General features: G+C 41.0%; 1 protein-coding gene across 1 annotated transcript in view; it reads right to left on the bottom strand.

Moving 5' to 3' along the window:
* The window catches only part of DISC1 (DISC1 scaffold protein), a 187,232-nt gene that overhangs the window by 133,542 nt on the left and 39,563 nt on the right, over window positions 1–14,127 (bottom strand). The window lies entirely within an intron of this gene.

Below are 14,127 nucleotides of genomic sequence, written 5' to 3'. Positions count from 1 at the left end.
AGTTTCGACCTTATTAAAAATTTGTATTGTTATTAGGTCAAGAACGGAAGAATCGCATATGATAAAAAGTGTACTTCAGCAGAAAATGCATGTGCAATTATAGCAATTAAACAATTATCTCATTCCAGGCTCTCCTGAATTATGCTCAATTTATCATCCAAAAATAAAAAGATTTACCTCCAAATTTAAAAAAATAACAGTAGTCTCCAAGAGACTGCTTAGATTCTACCATAATCCTACATATTTCTTAGAGTAACCACTTCTCTAAGTTACTTATTTGTTTTCTGTCCCCGTGCAGAAAACAAAGGAACATCATTCTAACTACTAATTCTTAATGCAGTACATGTATCTTCTATTGTGCCACTATACCAACAAAATCACATATATGACAGATAGCAAGCCTGCCATCCAAGACGGAACACCTTTGATGATACATTAGTCAAATTAGAGAGTTTTTAGCTAACCCACAAATGGAAAACCTTTATAGTGCAGTACTCTGCTTGTGACCTCACTGCATACAATTTTGTGCGATTAGCAATCCTCTTAACATTTTCAATATGTTACTATCAGAATAGCATCCATCTGTGCATGCTTTTTATTGCTTATTTTCTTTCTTTATCCTCTGAAGGGATTTAACTTGAGAAGTTGCTTACATTTGCTGGTTTTGAGAAATGATGCATTTTTACAATAATCTATCATTAGTATTGATCTCCATTCTGCATCTGCACCTACAGGGTAGAATAAAGACAGAGACCTTCCTAATAAAACTAGGTCTTTCCCCTGTCCCAGTACACTGCTCTCCAGGGTGAACTCACTTTTGTGTTGTCATCCACACGCAAAATGTCACAAGGCCCTTGCTGAAATGAGCACCCTACCCTTCATGTACCCATGGGCATACTATCCCTGCAAAGTAGTGGAGGTGAACCACACCTGTGATGCATTTCTCAGGGGCCACAGCTAAGCAGATTCACCCTATCCCTATCACCACACTGAAACTGAAATGTGAGCTGAGATCAGAGTCCCAACCCCACATTTTGACCAGAAAAACATAGCAGCACTTGCATGCTAATGTGCCACTTGGCATTTCAAACTCAGCCATGGAAAACACCACTGTTACAAACAGAATAGTGAGGGCTGAGAGGGTTGGCTAGTGACCAATGACCACTGAATGCCAAACCACATGGAAACACTTCCTTTCACTCACACCATTTGCCACTGGGCTTCCTGGGAGTTGTGGCAACCCTCTATAGCCATTTAACAACGTCATCATTGTTCTTTGACATAATTATGCTGAACTGTGTTTGTGTGTCCAGTTGTTCCATCGTTCTACTCCTACCCCTCCTGGCCCTAGAAACACGCTATTTTGGGAAGGAAACAGATGAGGGATTCCACATGCCAATTCCTTCTCTCTCTCTCATTAAGTCTTGGCTGCACCCTGCTTCATATATTCCAATCTACACACTATTCAATTAGTTTCTACTAACAGACGTTTCTAAATAATTTGTTCCACTGGCATCTTATAAGTAATATGGCTGCTCATATCCACTTAGCTCTCTGCACTAAATGTTTTTTTTTACCCTTTTTCACCATCACACTTAAGGGTTATGACTTAAGGGACTCCAGCACCAATGAGCTGAACACTGCAGCAACCAGCTTTTAGAATCCTCTCCTGGAAAGCAGATCTGTGCCATTTGACCTGGGTGATATCTTTAGTGCATGGAGAGACCCAAGAGCCTCAGTGCCAGCTGCAGAGCAGGGAACCATGCAAATAAGGCTCATCTCAATCCAGCTTTTAGTGCTGCAGAAATCTGGATCAAACACAAGTAATGGAAATTATCAGAAGTCTAGCCAACAGGATGTGAAAGAGGGAAATAAGCAGGGTTCCTCAGACTAGCAGAGATAAAGACTGAGGTAACTTCCAGTACTACTACAAGCCACCAAGCTGCAAAGAAAGCAGAAATAGAATGTTCTCTTAGAACCTGAGTCCTCAGTAACAAACCTGAGTTGCAGCAAATTGTATGTGAAAAAAACACTGGATATAGTGAAGCACTAAATCTAACTGCCAGGGTTAGACAGGAAATCCCCTCCAGTGTTGGTTTCCAGGTCAGACAAACATCTCTCAGGAATACCTCTGGCAGAGTTTAAGGCTTGAGGCCAGAAAAACCAAATGCATTCCCTTGTTTAAACAAGGGAAAGTGCCAGATTCTGCACTTGAAATGGGGCAGCCCCGGATGTATGGACAGACTGGGGAATGAGAGATGCTGGAAAGCAGCACCACAGAAAGGCCATGGGGACCCTGGTTGATGACAAGTTGAACAAGAGCCAGCAGTGTCCTGGCAGCCAGGAGGGCCAACCCTGTTCTGGGGGCATCAGGCTCAGCATCACCAGCCAGGCATGAGAGGGATTGTCCTGCTCTGCTCTGCACTGGGGCAGCCTCACCTCGAGTGCTGGGGGCAGATCTGGCTGCCACAATATAAGAAAGAAAGTGAACTGTTAGGGAGTGCCCAAAGGAGGGCAATGAAGATGGTGAAGGGCCTTGAGGGGAAGGCATTTGAGGAGCAGCTGAGGTCACTTGGTCTGTTCAGCCTGGAGAAGACTGAAGGGAGACCTCACTGCAGTTACAGCTTTCTCATGAGAGGAAGAGGAGGGGCAGGTATTGATCTCTTCTCTGTGGTGAACAGGGACAGGACATGAGGGAATGGCCTGAAGCTGCATCAGGGGAGGTTTAGGCAGATTAGAAAAAGTTCTTCACCCAGAGGGGGGTTGAGCATTGGAACAGGCTCACCAGGGAAGCTGCCATGGCACCAAGTCTGACAGAGTTCAAGAAGTGTTTGGACAATGCACTCAGGCACATCATTTGATTCTTCGGGCTGTCCTCTGCAGGGCCGGGAGTTGGACTTTGATGATTCTTATTCCAGCTCAGAATATTCTGTGTGATCTCTTCCACTATATTTTCTAGGATTTTTCAGCCAAGAAGCAGACACAGAAGGCCTTTGTTATTGCTAAGTCATCAGACTCACAGACACAACTTTCTTTTACTTTCATTTTAGTGTTTTAAGAAATTATTCCAACAGAGAAAAAAATCCAAGAACTCACTGATAGACTGAGACACCAAAAGAAACCACATGCAGTCATTACTCATTATAAAGAAAGGCTTAATACTTTCCCTATCCCATTCCTTACTTCAAAACAAGTTACTTAGTGGACAGCTTACATGCCGAAAGCAATCCTGCAATCCCCCCCTCGCATTTGATGAAGTTCTTAAATGAACAAACTTTCAGGTAATCAATACATACTGTTTTACAGAAGCATTTAAAATAAGGCCTAATTGTCTTTATCAGCCATTTATTTCACTACATTCTGGTGCCAGCTTGCTGCCTTGAAGAATCCTACAGATACCCTAGATATAGCTCCTACTTCAGAGCAAAGAGTAAAATTTGACACTTAAATTACCCTCCACTGCAAGCCATTACTGTACAATCCACTACTGCCAGTGTAACTCAGACATCCCACTCACTTTAAAGCCAACCATAGTACAGACCTGGAAGATGCTGACTAACTGCTGTTCTCAATTACACAAGCAGCAGTCTGAGAACAGTAGTGTCTCCAAAGATCATGCTTTGTAATAGCTTTGAGTAAAGGAAGCAATTTCCATAACTTCTAATTGACCGTGTGAGAACATCTGGCTACCTCTCTACTTTTTAAGTACTCTAACATTGGTTTTATCCCTCCAAAGAAAAGGTTCTCTTTATCAGAACGGTTTATCATAATTTAAAAATCATTTAAGAAAATCATCTCAGTAAGGACAGAACCTAATGTGCTATGTACTGCATATATTTATGTTTATTTATGTCTGTGCTAATAAGTGGAAGATAATCAATCATGCCATTCTACAAATTGCTGGACATAAAAAAAGTGTTCCTTCAGTAGGGAAGGTTATTTGATCTTGCTCCACAATTCAGCAAATAACCTCTTACCCTTTGCCCTTGCATTCCCATAAAATCTGAAGGCCCTAGAACAGGATTTAGGTAGGATTTATAACCATAACTCACACACTGCAGCTCTAAAATATTTTTTCCTGCCTGCTAGAAAACTTCTGGAAACACAATCTCCTCACCACTCACTTCCTTAAAAACTGTAAGGGTCCAAGATGATGGAAGTGTCCTGTATGCTCAGCACCAGAGATAGTTATGTATTTTGCAAGAACCAAAGAAGCCCCAGGTTCAGGACCAAAGACCCCTCTTGCAGCCTGTATCCAGAACCACACACAGTAACAGGACTTTAGAGGGGAGACTAAGAACCAGGGTGCAAAGTGCCCCCTTGCTGTTCCCGAATCTCTAAGGTCTGTCAGCTAGAAGACTTCTCTTCTATCCACCAGATGCTTCTCTCTTCTCTGGCTATTTATGCTTTTGGTCTCCAAAGTACATTATAACAGAATACACAAACTGAATCATGGATTATTTAAACACACACCCCATGTGGTAACTTGAGGAGCCTAATGTGAAGCTTGAATATGGGACTGAAACACATCTGGAGAGCAAACTAGTGTGCAAGGTGTCTACAGCCCAGTTACTAGATTGGCCTCCTGCAAAATAACTTGCAGGGAAAACACAGATCAATTAATATCCAAATATAACACATAAAGACGTATACTGTTTTAAGAACTGAAGGCATTACAAGCACCTGGAATATCTATCTGCTCCTAAGGATAAAATAATTAACCATTTAACAAACATGTACATAAAATTTAACCATTTACCAAACATACACACAGTTGAAAGTAAAGACACTTGATATGTATAAAATATAGCTGCAGATTACTCTTGGATAGTTGAACAGCTAGCCCTTACCATGTGCTGTCTGGTCATGAGTATAGACCAAACTTTGCTACCTTCCATTCAGCCCTGCATATGGAAAACAGCAAAATAAAGCCACTGCCAAGCCAAACTGCACACCTGGGCAGGGCTGACTCCAAGAAGTCATAGGGCTGGGGACACACACCATTGAAGCAACAGGAGAAGCTGAGTTATGCTTACCCTGCTGACTATGGATTAAAAGGAGAATATCTGCAGAGCAAGAGTTCAGTATTGAGGCCCCAACATCTGCACTTTGGAAGGTCCTACTTCAAACTAGGTTAAGTGCAATGCCATGGATCAAGAACAGACAGTTGGACCCCTCTGGTAGCTCTACAGCACATCTTCAGACTTGGTCTCACTTGAAAGAAAACCAACCCATTGTACTACAAGACTGCTCTACAGTGCAAAGCAAAGCATAGCAAATGGGACAATTGGGAGATTCCAAAGGCACATGCACCTAATCTGAACTAAAATTATATTTGGGCCAGGGTCCATTAAATACATCCAGCAGTCAGTGGAAAAAGCAGTTCCTGGAAAGGCCAGTAAGCAGAGGCTAAAGCTTTCCAGCCAAGGCTAACTCCCTGGGTACCACAGCCAAACATTCATGTTCAGCTCATAAAAAGGTAGAGCAAAATGCAAGTGTAATTATCCCCCTTGCCCACCACTTAACTTTTTCCATTCCAGTCAAAAAGGCAACATTGTGCAATTTCACACTCCAGCTCTGCTCCTGAGCTATCAAGACTACCTTGAGGAGCAGCAGAACAAACCAAACTCCTGACTGCTCAACACCCTTTGGAGTCAGAAGCTACTGCCACAAAATTCACCCTAAAGCAGGAGGGCCAAAATCTGCAGGAGCTACAACTCCACAATTCCTTGGTTTGTGTGTATTCCTCAGTTATTTCTCAGTCTAGTACAGATGACAAACCCTTCTAATTCCTGCTGAGATGCTCAGCTGATGGTTAGTTACCGCCAGTGATGGTGCTGTTTAAAGTTAAAGACTAGTGACCAGAAGAGTAAAAGAGAGTGAGTCTCCTGCATTCCCTGACAGACTCAAGGTACCAGAGTAACCAAAATATCCAGCAATGACCTGATGTGGCATTTGATGCCACAAGCTCCCTCTGCTGCAGCCAGCATCAGCTGCCTATCCTCAGATTCCTTCTCCTTCCCCAGCAATGAGACACCACTATACATAAATCAGGTGGGGAAGGAAAGGGAAGGAAACCTGGTACTCAAAACAGCCCCTTCAAGAGAAGCAATGTAGAACACTGTCTACAGGATTTCTTAAGAGGGAGGACAGCTCAAGCATGCTCTCTGCCTCCCTGCAAGCTCTGCATTTTTCACCCATCAGTTCACACCAATTACAACCCAGGAAATTGCTGCCTCCTTAAAATATAAATTATTTCAGAATTTAGTGTACTCAACATCTGTGTTAAAGCAGTTGGGAAGTCTGAAAGCTTTAAAATACACAAGAACAGACACTTTTTAGCTGTTATTACAAAAGGAAGCATGACACATTGGCAGATATTTCCCTCCTCTAATTTATATTGAATTTAGGAGCATTCATTTAGCATTGAACAAAAAGGTACATTCTTAGACATTTTAACAGATGCTTCCTCAAAAGCACACCACCAAGATTTCCACCTACAGTTTACACTTCCAGTTAACACTGGAAAATCTATCTCCCCAGAAAGAAACTTCTCCCCAGAAAGTCCCCAGTGCAAAGCTTGGGGCAGACATTTATGATAAATTTTGACCAGTGCTCCACAGCAGCAGTGCGACTGACAGACTGTCACTCAGATCTGTGCTGTGTTCTCTGGCTCTCAATAACAACACTCAACAGGATTTAGGGGCACAAGCCACAGAACTCCAGGGGTTTTGTGAGAGTGTAGGTGCAGTCACTTTCAACATCAGCAGGAACATAAGCAAGAAGCCACAAAGCCAGAAGGGCTTTGTCCAGCACATCTCTGGGAAATTTGGGGGTTGAGAGAAAAATATCCTAGTCCTGACCTGGACAATTAATCTCTCTGGTTACTTGGCCAGCATTAGAAAACTTTTGCTTTCTCATGCTACTTTCTCCTCACCTGGCAATGATGTAGGGTGAACTATCCTCACAGCTGTTATTTCTGGGCTGAGTTTAAGGACATCAGGACTATTTAGATAAACTTACATTTTCCTGTAACATGATTATCCTGAAAGGAAAGTAGTTATTATTATAGCATCTCACAGAGGAGCCTCCAATAGAGGTTCCAACTGCACTAGGCTCAGACAAGGGGGGGTAGGGGGGAAGAAACCCTACTCCAGTAAATTTACAATCCACACAATAAATGACAAGCAAAGGGACAAATGGAGAGAACAGGGCATCAGACCCACACTCTGGGTGAAAATTAGGGGCAATGATTTCAGCATATTAGGAGCAGCTTAATCCCCATTGCTCTTATTCTGAAATTTCTGAGAAACATTGAGGTTTTATAGTATCTTTAATAGCAACATTTTTAATATTAGGACCTTCATAAATATTTCAGATTAGATCATAAACTAACTACTTTCATAATTTTCTAAATGCAGGAGTAATCACATTTTTTAATGTGTCTGACATGCATAACAGTTAGTGAAATAGTGGGCAGTTTTCTGTATGTGACAACCTTAATAATTAATCTTTGTAACTGCATGAAAAGTACAATTCCATACAGTTTCTATCCCCTACAGTCCTTCTCTTCAGATTTGCTGCATTTGTAAATTCCTTCAAACACCACAAGAGTTCACAGATAGGCATGTGAACGTTGGAGACATCATTTCTCCTTTAGCCAGTTCACAATACTAATTAAACAGTGCCCCACTGACTGTTTGCTTTCCACAATCTTTCACAAAGCTTCCAACGAAACCACCAAGATCCTTACATTTCCAATATGACTTTACAATAAAAATAACTTACAGTACCATCAAAAGATACACTAAAAGGGGAAAAAAGCTGATTGCTTGTGCCCTTTATTTGACAGCAACATTATTCTGCAAGCAGTGCTGACAGTACTGTCACTACATATGAGATTTTAGAGAAATGAAGAAAAACACATACCGCTGACTCCAGGTCAAATCTGTATCTTTAAAAATGTCAGGCTATGCAGCACAACAGCACAGACAGCTACTGTGAATAAAATTGTACTCTGAAAGAGATCTCACAAGGCAAGGAAGCTCACAGAGATCCATGCAAAGCTCCTTGGCTGGCAATACAGCTTATTCTTTTATTGGAGATGGTAGAAGAAAAGGCTTGGTGGATGCTTCCAATCTGTGCAGTTCATATCCCAGAACTGTCAGCTGTACATCAATGTCAACTGAAGGGGATTCAACCCCAGTTCACCAAGTTCCCTTTCCTTGCCCCCAGAAGCTCTAAGCCAACATCCATACATCTTCACTGCCTCTGAATAAACACCATGAACTGATCAGAAAACAGGTAACTTAATTAACAGTAAACCATGCAGTGCTCTACAACTAATTGCATTATATTGTGAGATATCAGTCATTTTTTTAAAGATCTAAATACTCCAGAAAGAAATTTTGCTATGGGATTGTCTATATCTGGGCTTTTATATCAAGGATTTTGTAACTAGAGACAGATTTTGTTGGGACTTTTCTGTAATAGGCTCTATTTAAGAACATATTGTGAATCTAAAGTGCTTTGATCCAGTCAAACAAAGAAAAGGATCCTTTATTATTGCCTAACCTGAATATATTGAGAACACCATCCTAAAGCACACTATTTAAAAGATTTTTTTTTTTTGTGAGAAAAGCCACAAAGTAGCCGAGATAACATAAGCAGTATTCCACAAAGGTTTATCTTCATACTTTTAAAAGCCATGTTGCAAAAATGCAGAACAAAGCAGCAAAAAGTCTAGGCTAAGGAACACCAATGAGTAGATGTAGAGTTGCTTTCAGTTGAAGTTTGAAAGAAAACAGCACAGATTTTGAAGTGTGCTGTATATTAAATTGTGCTATGTTTCCCAAGGACTAAAATAAGGGAAGAAATCAGCTTGCAGTTCTGCTTAAGCCACCAGCTACAGATCAACACCATCAAAACAAAATGCAATTAGGCAACGTTATCTCCCTTCTGTGGCAAGGCATGCTGATGAAAAGGTATAAAATACTATTTCTTATTGATTGAATATTACACACAGAGAACTATAAAGAGAATATAAATGTGTGCATGCAGCCCCAAAGCAATTGCTCTGAAAACTGCAGTGGGAAGCTCTACAAGGAAACTTGAAGCTTCTAGAAACAAAAGGGGAGAGAGAAAATAAAGTAAGTCTTTGTGGTACCAGAGCTGAAAACAGTACATCCATTCATTATGGATGAGTACCTGGATGCCAGAATTTTACTTTAGGTTAAAGCAATCTTTTTTTCTGCCTCTCTTGTTCCTGGCATTCTCCTTCTTGAGCTCCCACAATGCTGCTCAATGTTTGTTTGTATTCCAGGTCCCCACTCTCACATTTAATACTCTACATAATCTCAAATATATAAATCTAATTTCATTGTTTCTTCTTTATTCCCAGAGCTCTTCAAGAACTAAAACTTTACCATCAAATGGAGCTTATAGCCTTCCCCAAGTACTCTGCACCAGTAGATGCAAAACCAACAATTGTTTTAAAACTATATATCAAATAATAAGGGCAAATTTTAAAATAGCAAATAAAAGATGCTAACTTAATTCAGCCTAGTCACTTTTCCAATTTCTACCATCCATCACTGTTCTAGCACACAGCAGTTATACTGTTCTGCTTTATACAGTAAAGGCCATATCCTAAGAAATCAAGCAATAAGAGAGAATGGTTGACAACATTCGTCATTTGTTCTCGGACTATTCTGACTGTCAAAACAAAAAATGGATTATTAAGGTCATCTAGCCCAACCCAACTGCAATAATCAGGGATATCTTCAACTAGATCAGGCTGCTCAGAGCCCCATCCAGCCTGACCTTCAATGTTGCCAGAGATGGGGCATAAATCCATCCACCACCTCTCTGCACAACCTGTTCCAGTGTTTCAAGCACACTCATTGTAAAAAATTTCTGCCTTCTATCTAGTCAGATCCAATAATTTCTACCAAAAAATTATTGCTCCAGGAATCAGGATCTAATGGAAAAGAAAATAATTTAAACACAGAATAGCTGCTGACTGTCAATATTTGGTGATTGGCTTCCTGCCCTTCCATTTGAACTTGGCCTTATTAATTCCCTCCCAGCAATTCACAGGTACCCTTACACCCCAGTTTCTCTCCTCATTGTTTCTGCCCCTTGATCCTCTTCCCCATCTTCCAGCTGGCATCTGCTTCTCTAGTCTTTTCTAAAAACAGAAAAATAAATACAATTTTTAGCTGTCTGACTTGCACCTACAGTCTATTTAGCTTACACATACAAGTACTAAGCTTTTGTCTATTTCCTACCTACCACCTTCAACATTGCTTTCCCAAGTCTGTCTGTGGTACCACAGCATAAATACAAAACAATTTAAATAATTGGGGCAGTGGAACTGTAGTTGGATCCTGCAACTTCCTTTGGAAGGCGAAAAATAACATAAAATATCAAATTTAAAAGCTGAATACCCTTTTTTATTTTTTCCCCTCTAGAAATTAATCTCAAGTACACTTTGTACTATGATCCTGAATTCAAAAACATCCTGCATTCCTGACATTCCCCAAAGTGTCACCAAATTCTGTGAAAAAAACAGAAACTTTGTGGGGCTCAGAGCACTGCACGAAGTGAACTTCCTTGAAGAAACAGAGTCTCAGGCCAAACTGGATCAAAGCCACATCTCACTGCAAGAACCTCAGAGGAGGCATCTCCTCAGCTATCAAGCCATACTTCACGTTGGCAGCTTCTTATTAGCTTAAGCAGGATCTTACTGCAAAAATTGCTTGTGTTTTGTTGAGCTGATGAGACATCACCGCCCTGAAACAGATCTCTACCAACACACCATGGCACTGGGACACTCAATGCCACCACCACAGAGGCTGTTCAGCCTGTCACAGAGGCTTGCACAAACAACAAAGGCAGTAATTTTGTTAAGTTTGATCTTGGAGCTGCCCAAACTCCACCACCAGGGAAAAAGAATAGAACAACTAAATACACGGCAGGCAACCACCCCACACTGCGTGAGGTAGGGTCAGAAGATGACAAAAGGCTTAGATTATTTGCTTAAGAAGTCCAACATTCTACAAGCAAAACAGTGTAGGAATACCTCAAAATTCTCTATTTACCCATCCTCATCCATCCACCAGTACTTTTTTAGCATTCTTTTGTGGAATTATCAACAGCTCAGGAGTATTACAGGAAGCAAAACAACAATTACGAGCTGTGTGACTTCCCTATGGGAAGCTGACAAAACAATGTGTCTGCTCAGCATTGAACAGATTTACACGAACACACAAAAGGAATTAGCATACAAAACCTCAGCAACATAGGTATATTTTCCTTGCTGCTGGCTCCCATAAGCCTCACAAAACACTGGATGCTAACCAAAGTATCACAGGAACCTGCAAATTACAAGCATAGCATACCAAAAAAAAAAAAAAAAGGAAAACCCAGGAGTAGTTACAGGCATAATGAAGACGGCCCATCTAGAAATAGTCATTTTTCTTAGTCCACAGTTTCTTTTTATGCATCTACACATACCTACATTTTAAGGCAAAAAGAAAATATTTGGGATATACCATTGGCATGGTTTCATGGAATGGGTTGGTTCTGCCATGTCTGTGCCAGGTGGTTTCAAGTCACACTGGGTATTCTCCCATGAACACCAATTCTACAGTGCTGCATTACCAATAGCCTTATTTATTTCAGCTTCTAGGTCCTCTGTCTGTAAAAACACAGATAGCAACAATTGCTCCATAGGGGCCTCATTAGGCTTAATTAACACCTGCGTGAGATCTTCAGATAAAAGGATAGGTGTAATTACACAACCTGAACTGCTCCTTGCATAAGAAACCTTGTATTAAACTTTTCATAATTTGAGCTTTGCAGACTGTCCCATATAAAAGACACTCACTGGAGTCACCTCTTAATCTTCTCATTTCAAAAGCAGATAAAGCCCATCATCTTTCCTGTTACAACAAATGGGATCCTGGAGGTTTTGGGGTTATTTTTAATCATTATTCCCCACCCTTCTTCCTTTCTCATATGCACTTTAACTTTTTTACCCCTTTCATCCTGGCTCTGAGCTCCTGGAAGTGCTTTAGGTGTAAGAACTACTCCCCAAGCATGCTGGACAGAGGGTAGAGCTGTGCAGGAAGTTCAGCAGAGGTCAGCAGGGGGAAGAACAAAGGTTCTCTAAGGAAGTTCCACAGCTCTTTCACTCTACTTTGGTGCTTTTCAGCAAGGCAGTTAGGAATGAGATAACAGCAGTGACCACTCAATGACAGGCACTGCAAGAAGTCCAACCTCCTCCAGCATGCAGATCCACAGAAGAGCCCCTCAAATGCCCAGCCTGAGTGGAATGCAGCAGTGCCAAGGTACCTTCACTGGTCCTCACACTTCAAGCTACAGGACTTGACAATTTTACACACAGCCTCACTTGCCTTACCCACCCTGAGCCCACGAAGTGTCACTGCCCCCAGCAGCATCTCCCCATATTCAGCAGAGCCTCCAGGGGCTGGAAATGAAAGCTGCCAGACCACTGTCTGTGTTGGCAGAGCCAAGTGGGAAGGGGAAAGAGGAGCAAAGTGGGAGTCTGATGGATGCACTGCTTGAAATGGAGCTTGGGGAGAGGGATTTGGATATTGCCATGCTCTCCAAAAGGGGTTCAGAAAAGCAGGTGCTCCAGAAAGGATGAGAGATCTGTCATTTTTATAGGAATCCACATTAAAAAAGACAGAACAGTTTCCAAGTGTGATCCTGTTGTAGACCCCAGAATTGCAGCTCATCAGATGCAGGTTTCGCTTCCAGCCCCTGCAGCACATCTCCTGCTATCTTTTGTGGCATGCATTAGCTACAAATGATAATAAAAACTGTTTTCTTGTGAAGTTATCATACAGCGCTACATTAACTAATCTCTACTTTCTCTGTGAGTTACAATCAAAAAGCATTGCTACACTAATGAATCTTGCTATGAATTTCACTCTGTGCCAGTACACCCACACAACCTATTTTACTACAGCAAAACAAATATTTCTATCCAGCCTTCCACCTTGACTCTGTCCAGCAGCATCCCTGCTATTGAAATTGTTCGAAGATATTGTCTTTGAAGTAACAAACAATATATGTCTGTTGTTAACAGCAACCTCTATAAACACCTAATTTTTTTCCCTTTCCAAATATCTCCTGCAAATCCAACAGAAGAGACCTGAAATGCTTTCCCCTCCCACACCCATTCAGCTCCTTTTTACTTTACCTCAACAGAGAGCTTAAGAACTGTGGTAAAATATGTAGATCGGACAGATGGCATTTGTTGCTCTTTTCTCAGTCCTGCTGCTCAATGGTTTCAAAAAGCCACAATAATTCATTACTTAGGTAGCCTCAGGTAGATCCTGAGCTCCACTACAACTTTTTCTTATCTATATTGCAGGTGGAATTATTTTATTTGCAGGAAGTATAAGAGCCTTCCACCTGAGCAGAAAGATATACTAGATTAGAACGAGACACCTGAAATAAATGATTTTCAGTCTTTGCTTTTAAGTTTCTCCTCAACAAACACAATCCTCTCCCTACTTTATTTTAACAGATGCAGCTGACATCTGCACTTCCAAGCTGTAGCAGTGGGGCAGGATGGTTTGGTTCTCCTTTTATGGCTCTCTTTATGCTATCCACCACCCTCACTCTAGAGTGTGCTTATAGCTCTCCACTCCTCCTCACAACGAGAACTTCTCTCTTCCCATATTATATCTGGCCATTATTTCTGTAATATATTAATAAATAACCAAGAAAGCTATTATACACATACACACACACATGTGGCCAGCCTATGGAAAGGCATGGTTTCCTTGTCATACACTGAAAACTGTTTATCTTTTACTCCTATTTTCTGTTTATAAAACAAGTAGCAAGATTAAAATACAAAAAACCACTGTTATTTGGTTACAAAGCAACGCAGAAATAAAAGGTAAGCCAATAGATTTTACGCTGAAACATCACTGTTTGCTAACATTTACTGGAATCTCAGTTAACCAGCATTCAAATTGCAATTTAGGCAGCAGTCATTTCTAAGCAAGTTGTTCCTTAGTGATAAAAGACATGCAAATGACTTTTATCACGTTATTTGCTAGTGGCTCCACATTTCCACACATAACT

The sequence above is a fragment of the Ammospiza nelsoni genome, chromosome 3 (assembly GCF_027579445.1).
Source record: "Ammospiza nelsoni isolate bAmmNel1 chromosome 3, bAmmNel1.pri, whole genome shotgun sequence".
Classification (NCBI taxonomy): Eukaryota; Metazoa; Chordata; class Aves; order Passeriformes; family Passerellidae; genus Ammospiza; species Ammospiza nelsoni.
The sequence above is the reverse complement of the archived record's forward strand: the minus strand, read 5'-3'. Positions and strand labels throughout refer to the sequence as shown.